Consider the following 8,816-nt stretch of genomic DNA (forward strand, 5'->3'; position numbering starts at 1 on the left):
TTTCCAGGGCCTCTTAGAAGTCCCAGGTAGGCACAGAGTCAACAACAACAACAACAACAACAACAACAACAACGACAGAACTCTTCTGTGCTTTAGTTTCCGCAGATGGATCTGGACTCCAGAACACTAGGGTCAAACTTAGGAACAATCATATTAGGCTTCAAAAGAAAGAGATGCACTCACCTCCCAACCTCCCACAAAGGTGTCAGGTTCTAATTCTATGGCCCTATTGAAAATGACGGGTGTGGGCTTATACCTATTTTAAGCAAAGAAAGCTTGAGAGCAGCTACCCATCAAGTGCGGTTGTGTACCAGGTACTTTAAAAAATGTTGTCTATCTTATCACAACCTTAGAAAGTAGGTAGGCACTCTACTACATATTTGAAAACTGAGGTCCAGAAGAATGTGGTTTTATACATTAAGTATTTATTAAACACCTAATGTAAATCAGGCATTGAATGGGTTCTGAGCTAAACAACACATTATAAGACATTTACCAATCTTGGCCCAGACCCCCTAAATGCCAGTAATGGCCCCAATAACAGAAACAATAAAAAAAAAATCTTGAAAAAAAATAGTCTGACTCACAGAGACCTGTGGTATTGATTAGTTAGCCATGATGTTCATAATAGAGAAATATTAAGCTGTCTGCTAAACTTTTTCTTGTCTGTATAGGTGGAATTATTTAGGTTAACTGAATGAGAGTCTAACATGAATTACTGAAACAGATTTATGATCCATTGGTCAATTCCGAGAATTAAGGCAGTATACAAACAGTACCCTTTGAATGAAAGGGAGTCTGGGTTCCCTTGAAAAAGAACCGCAGTATACTAGCAAAAATGTATACTGTTAATTTTTCTCCCAGCTTTCCCCAAGGGGACCTACAGTCTTTTACCTGGATGACTATGGATTGAAGAAAAGGAAATAATCAGGATTTTAGAAGAAATAATGGATTGTAGCTCTGAATTGATACTAATTCTAACAGATTCAAAATGTCACTATGGTACACTACTCAAATAAAGGTTTATACAGGCCAGGTAATCAATGGAGCATCAGCTCAAGTTGATCACACTTTGTGACTAGTGTGTCCCCAAACAGACCCTGTGGTTATTTCCCAAGGTTCATAATACATAAATGAAACAGAAATACTCAGAAACTGGAGGAATCTCCACATAGTTCTCTGAACTGCTAAGTGAGGGTTATTATGGTAGGAAAGGCCAAATGAAAGTCACTAAAGCTTTCTTTACTTGATAAAATAGAAAACAAAAGCAGGACCACATTTTTGAAGTAATTGTAGAGATCAGCATCACCATCAAGGACTTACTTGAAGGATGCTGAGGTAGTGATTCTTACCACATCCCATTCAATCCTAACTATTTGGTGTGTGCAAAAAAATTGATGGATCTTGGAGAATGAAAATGAATTATAATAAGCTTATCCAGATGGTGACTTCAATCAGAGCTGCTATACCGGATGTGGTTGTGATGCTTGAGCAAATGAGCACATCCCTTGGCACATGATACATAACTATTGATCTAGCAACTGTTTTTTTTTTTTTTTTCTCCATACCTGTTAATAAAGACATCTACAGAAGCTGGCTTTCAGTTGACAAGACCATCAATATATCTTCACTGTCTTGCTTCAGGAATATGTTAACTCTCCAGCCCAATGTCATAATATAAGTGATAGGCTACTAGACAGGGATGGTGAAAACAGGTGAAGGATTAAGAAATACAATTGAATAGTTACAAAATAGTCATTAAGATATAAAATGTAGCATAAGGAAAATAGTCAACAATGTTATAATATATATGTAAAGGCTAAGAGGAATACTAGATTTAGTGGGATTATCACTTGAGCTCTAATCACTACCCTGTAAAACTGAAACTACTATATTATTCTATGCTAACTGTAATTGAAAAAAGCTCATCGAATTGTACAATGTAAATATGGGCAACTAATTGTCTATTATTTTTCAATAAAGCTGGGGGAAAGGAAAGAAAAAAATAAAAATAAAAGTTTTTAAAATTCTTCCGACAACTCAATAAATTTAAAAAAGAAATTCATGACTACTTATTAGAAACAATCCAACATTCTAGGATAATTTCACATTTTTTTAGAAACACAAGCATACCACATATACATATTACTCTGTAACTTTTTTATTTCATATAACAATGTATCTTGTTGATACACACCAGTCAATATATACAGTTGCATTATTTTTCCTAACGTTTTAATGTACACAAACACTGTCTTTTATATAATTTTACATGAATGACATTGTACTATTCTTGTATGATGGGTTTTGAGAGTGCAATTATTTTCCCATTTCACTTGTCTCCCCCAGGTTGTTCACCTCCGAATTCTAACCATGGTACAGCAATCACTTTGGGCTGTTTGTGAAAAAAATGAGTCACGGGCATTGAAAAATTAGGTAGAATTTGTTTCTTAATGGTTTTATCTTTTACTAAATATACTGTATGTTTGTGGGAATAAATTCTCGAGTTAAAGTCTTAGTGAGTACACGTGTTAACATCTAACACATAACTAAAAGTTAACATCTTAACAAGTACATGTGTGTGCAGTGGGTTTTGTCCTTGTTAGATGCCCATCTTGCTTTTCTAATAATAACTTGTGGAAATTGTTCCATCTCAAATAGTATAGTTCTATTTCGTTATCTTAATGGTTATGTAACATTATACGTTCTAGAAGTTTTATCATTTAAATGAATAACAAATAAATATAAGCATCATGGTTATTTTATTCTTTGTCTCTACAAAACATGCTGTAGGAAATATACATGTGTATATACATTCTCTCATACTGGTGTTTTTATTGCCATGAGCTAAATTCTAGGTATTGGGTCTATGACCTTAGAAGATATGTATATTTTAAAATTTATTAGATTTATCAAATAACTTTTCTAAAGGGAAATCATAATTCAAATTCAAATCCTGCATTGTAAGAAAGACTTTTCCCTCCCTATCTCTTCCATCTTAAGTGGGCACTTCTTTTTCTTTTGTACAAATAAAAAATAATACATGAGAAGTAATATCATATTATATATATTTCAGCATTAGTGATTTTAACATCTTCAAATGTGTTGGTCATTTCAATTCTGTTTTAAATTGTCTTTTCAAGTTTGGTCAAGATGGCGGAGAAGGTAATTGCTGTGCTCATCTCTTCCTAGGGTACATTAAAATTACAATTAAGTTATAGAACAAATCGACATAAAGAACTCAAAACTAGCTGAACATAACTCCTATAACTAAGGATATAAAGAATAGGCCACACTGAGACTAGTTGGATAGGAAGAGATGCAAAATGGACTGGCTCTGAACTTGTTCGTAATGGTTGAGCATTGGAAAATATATCTTGACTGTGAAGGTCTCCCCAGAGGAGTGAGGTGTCCTAACCCCATGCCAGGCTCCCAAGTCAAGGTTCCAGTGCCAGGAATAGAAGTCACCACAAATTCTGGCTGTAAAAAATACAGTGGAATTCTGAGTTAGCACAAGACAGTAAGCAACTGGAAACCCAAATGTCCCTTTAAAGGGACTGTGGGCAGACTCACTCATTCACAAGTAATAACCCTGAGCTTGGGCAGAGGGACAGCTGCTCAGGAGGAGCCAGAAACATACAGAGAAAGGACTGAGTTCTGTGGCTTCAGGGCATGGGTTAGAAGGACAGTTGCCATTATCCCTGTGTTGAGCACTTCTCCTGTGCAGCCTACAGGTTGGCAGAATCTTCCCTGTGTCGAGCCCTACCCCGATAAGCAAACCTAAATCTGCATTAGCCTGGTGAAATTCACTCCATCCATCCTGGTGACTCACTGGGATCCTGCCCCACCCAACTCAAGAATTTCTGGAGGCATATTTTTGACTAGAAAACGAGCCCCACACCACCCTTTTGGCAAAGGGTTCTTTCAAAAACAATTAACAGGCCTCTGCTTAAGCTGCAATATCTCTGAAAGAATTCTCAGGGGTCTGTGGGCCTGAGGAGGGTGGTGGCTAGCCTGTGCGATCTGAGACTTTTGCAAGTGGCCACAAACTCAGCACATATGAAATCTGAATTGGCATTAACTGGAGAACATTACTTGCTTTAATCTGGTGACTCTCTGAGGCCTCGCCACACCCAACTTACCTAACTGCTGAACACTTTTCAGCTGCTGAGCCTTACATGTAGCCAGAAGGCAGCCTCAAGACTTTGGTTGATCTGAGCATTTATCTAAGATGTCTCAGGACTAGCAGTGGTGGCAGCCTGCCTCAGTTCACGGTATGGCCTGTCCCATAAGCCTCCATGTCCAGCACAAGAAGAGATCAACTAAGAAGTAATTTGTAGTTCCTAACAGGTAACCCTGGACAGAACACGGGCAGCTCCTGACCTTGTTCTGCATGGGAGTGCATCTCCAAAAGGCCCAGAACTAACACACTCAGAGGCTGGCATCAGACTGCAACAGAACACCAATTAATTAGCATTGCAAGTGGCAAACCCAAAGAATGGTTACAACAGGCACATGAGCCCACTGGAATAAATCCAATTTTATGGGGTAAACCCCCATCAGGCATCACATAAACTGTGGGCATGGCCAATGCTCATGTCCAGTCACCAGAGAGTCAATCTCACCCACTGATGTGCCAACAGCGAGTTAAGAATTAACTACAGCAGAAGAGCATACACAACTCACAAAAAGGACACTACTAGAGCACTTATCATAGGTAGTCAGGGACAATTTGCCACTGGGTCACACAGGGTGCTTACTTCATAAAGCCAACCAGCCAAGAATGAAAGACATAGCAAATCTACCTAATATCTACAAACAAACAAAGGTAGCCAGAATGAGAGAAAAAAAAAAAAAAAGAAAGAAAGAAAAAGAAAAGAAAAAAAATCTCTGAATTAAAACAAACAAACAAACAAAACAGGAGAAAACTCCAGAAAAGAATAGAATGGAATGAATGCAAGTAACCTACAAAAGACAGCTCAAAACATTCACATCATACAGGTACAATAAAAAGAAGAGAGAAAGCAAGGATCGAAAATATATATGAAGAAATATTGATGGAAAGCTTCCCTAACCAGATAAACAAAATAATCATACACACCGAGGACGTGCAGAGAGTCCCAAATAAAATGAATCCAAAGAAGTCCACATCAAGGCACATCATAATTAATACGTCAAAGGTTAAAGACAAAGACAAAAGCCTAAAAACAGCAAGAGAAAGGCATCTAGTTACTTACAAGGAAGCTCCCATTAAGCTTGAAGTTGATTTTTCAACAGAAACTTTGCAGACCAGGAGGGATTGGCATAAAATATTCCAAGTGATGAAAATCAAGGAGATAAAACCAAGACTACTCTACACATCAACACTATCAATTAAAATTGAAAGTGAGACAAAAGCTTCCCAGACGGAAAAAAAGCTAGAGTTAATCATCATCAAGCCAGTATTAAAAGAAATGTTTTAAAACATTCTTTAAGCAGAAGAAGAAAAAAAAAAATCAAAACTAAAAACATGAATAATAAAATAACTATAATTATATACCAAAAAATAATCATTCAATGTAAATGGATTAAATGCTTCACTCAAAAGACATAGGGTAACTGAATGAATAAGAAAACAAGAACTATACATAGAATGACTACAAGGGACCCACCTCAGATAAAAAGACACATACCTACTTAAAGTAATGAGATGGAAAAAACATATTTCATACAAATTGAAATGAAAAAAAAAAGGCGAGACAGCAATACTTATATCAGACAAAAAGACTTAAAACAAATGGTATGGTAAGAGACAAAAGAAAACATTACATAATGATCAATCTATCAAGAGGACATAATCCTAGTAAATATTTATGTACCAAACATAGGAGCACCTAAATATATGAAGCAAATACTGATCGATATTAAGGGAGAGATCAACAGTATTGCAATCATAGTAGAGGACTTTAAAACCACATTGACACCAAAGAACAGATCTTCTAGACAGACCGTCACAAAGGAAACGGCAGTCTTAAATAACACACTCGACTAGTTGGATTTAATTGATATTTTCAGGATGTTTTACCTCAAAGCAGAAGAATACACATTCTTTTCAAGTACACATGGAACATTTTCCAGAATAGACCACATATTAGGCCACAAAACAAATCTCAATAAATTTAAGATTGAAATCATATCAAGCATCTTCTCTGACCACAATAGTATGAAACTAGAAACCAAAAACAAGAAAAAAACTGGAAAATATACAAAAACATGGAGGCTAACCAATATACTATTAAACAATGAATGGGTTAATTATGAGATCAAAGAAGAAATCAAAAGATACCTAGATACAAATAAAAATGAAAACATGACTCAAAATCTAAGAAACACAGAAAAAGCAGTCCTAAGAGGAGAATTCATAGCAATGCAGGCCTACCTCAAGAAATAAGAAAAATATCAAACAATCTAAGCTTACACTTAAAAGAATTAGAAAAAGAAATTTAAAAAAAAAGTGATCAGTAGGAAAAAATAATAAAGATCAGAATGGAAATAAATAAAATAGAGTCTAGAAAAACAATACAAAAGATGAATGAAATCAAGAGCTGGTTCTTCCAAAGTATAAACAAAAATGATAAACTTTTAACCAGATTCATCAAGAAAAAAGAGAGAGAACCCAAATAAACAAAATTAGAAATAAAAGGGGAGAAGTAACTATAGATTCCACAGAAATACAAAAATTATATATAAGAAAATATTACAAGCAATTATATGCAAATAATTGGACAATCTGGAAGAAACAGATACATTTCTGGAAACATACAATTTATCAAGACTGAATCAAGAAGAATCAGAATATCCAAACCAACCAATTACCACCAACAAAATCAAATCAATAATCAAAAACCAGAAGTCCTGGAACGGATGGCTTCATAGGTGAATTTTACCTAACTTTCAAAGAAGAATTATAACCTTTTCTTCTCAAACTATTCCAAAAATTTCAAGAGGAAGGTGGACTTTCCAGCTCATTGTAGAAGGCCACAAATACTCTGATTCCAAAACCAGACAAAACATTACAAAAATAGAAAATTATGGGCTGATATCCCTGATGAAATTGACGTAAAAATCTTCAAAAAAATATTAGCAAATCAAATTCAAAAATACATTAAATATATCATACACCATGATCAAGTTAGATTTATCCCTGAGATGCAAGTTTGGTTTAATATCCACAAATCAATTAATGCAATACACCATTTTGAATTGAACTATAAAAATCATATGACCATATCAATAGATGCAGAAAGAGAATTGAACAAAATAAAGCATCAGCAAAGTTAGAATACAGGGAATGTACCTTAACATAAAAAGGGACATGTATGACAAACCCACAGCTAACATATTCAATGGGGGAAAGCTAAAGACATTTTCTTTAAGATCAGAAACAAGACAAGGATGTTCACTTTCACCGCGTTATTCAAAATAATATTGCAGGTCCTAGCTACAGCAATCAGACAGGAAAAAGAAATAAAAGGCATCCAAATTGGAAAGGAAAAAGTAAAACTTTCATTATTTGCAGATGACATGATAAAATAGAGCATCCTAAAGATTCCACCAAAACACTATTAGATCTAATAAATGAATTCAATATAGTAGCAGGATATGAAATAAATTTCAGAAATCAGAATACCAGAAACAATCTATCACAAAAAGTAATTAAGAGAACAATATCATTTAAAATTGCATAAAAAACGGAGAGCTTTGAAAACATGGTGGAGTGAGGGACGTCCCCAGATCTCTCCCCCTGAAACAACAATAAAATGAACATCTAAAAATCAACAACAAAAAAATGCACACAAAAACTGCACACCAGAATGTCTGAGCGTGGGATTTGTGCATAAGAGCTACCACAGATCAGAACCCTGGGTATCGGGCGGTAGTCTGGGGCAAATAAAAAAGCTGCCTGTCGCAGCAGCTAGAACTCCCTGCAGTAGGAGGGGGAGGGAAGCAAGAGCAGCGAGTTCATGCGGTGAGTTCCATGAACATTCCTGCCTAGGATAGCTGTGAGCTCCCAGTGGCCCGCTGGATGCAGGGCCCAGTCATCAGGGCAGAAAGCAGAGAAGCGAGACAGGACCACAGAGGAACAACAGCTGATTTTTGCCGGCCTCCATTGCAAAACTGAGACTGAGCCGCAGCCCCCAACTCCCAACCCAGAGGGACCCTCCCCCCATACCCTCCAAGACTGATCTGAGCAAACGATGCTGAGATTGTCGCCGACACTGACAGGAACTGAAACTGAGGGTAGTGAGCATGAATAAATATTAACAAGAAAATTAAAAAAGCATTTTTAAGACTTTATATAAAGCAGGGATCCAAGAGGCTTAGACGTCACCTACTGGAAACCAAAAGAAAAGTGCCTTCTTTGCAGCAGGCTAAAAAGAGACCTTTATATAATAAATCTTCCTGGAAAAACAGGAGAATACACTTCCATCAATGCCCAAGAGGAGAAATAGTCCATTAAACACCATGAATAACCAAGGCGACAAGGCATCTAAGAAACAAAGAGAAAAATCTACAGAAAATAAGCTTAGTGAAATAGAAATATGCATCTTAAATGACGGAGAATTCAGGATAGTACTTCAGAAAAAATTCAATGAGGTCAAAACAACTCAAATCAACAATTTCGAGAATTGAAAAAAAAAAAAAAAACTAGATGAGCAGAGCAAGGTAAGAAGGAGATTGAAACCCTCAAAAAAGAACTGAATAGACCTTCTGGAGCTAAAGAATGCACTTCAAAAGATGAAAAATAAAATAGCAAGCTTGGGAAATAGAGTCGA

Source organism: Pteropus alecto, unplaced genomic scaffold (assembly GCF_000325575.1).
Source record: "Pteropus alecto unplaced genomic scaffold, ASM32557v1 scaffold459, whole genome shotgun sequence".
Classification (NCBI taxonomy): domain Eukaryota; kingdom Metazoa; phylum Chordata; class Mammalia; order Chiroptera; family Pteropodidae; genus Pteropus; species Pteropus alecto.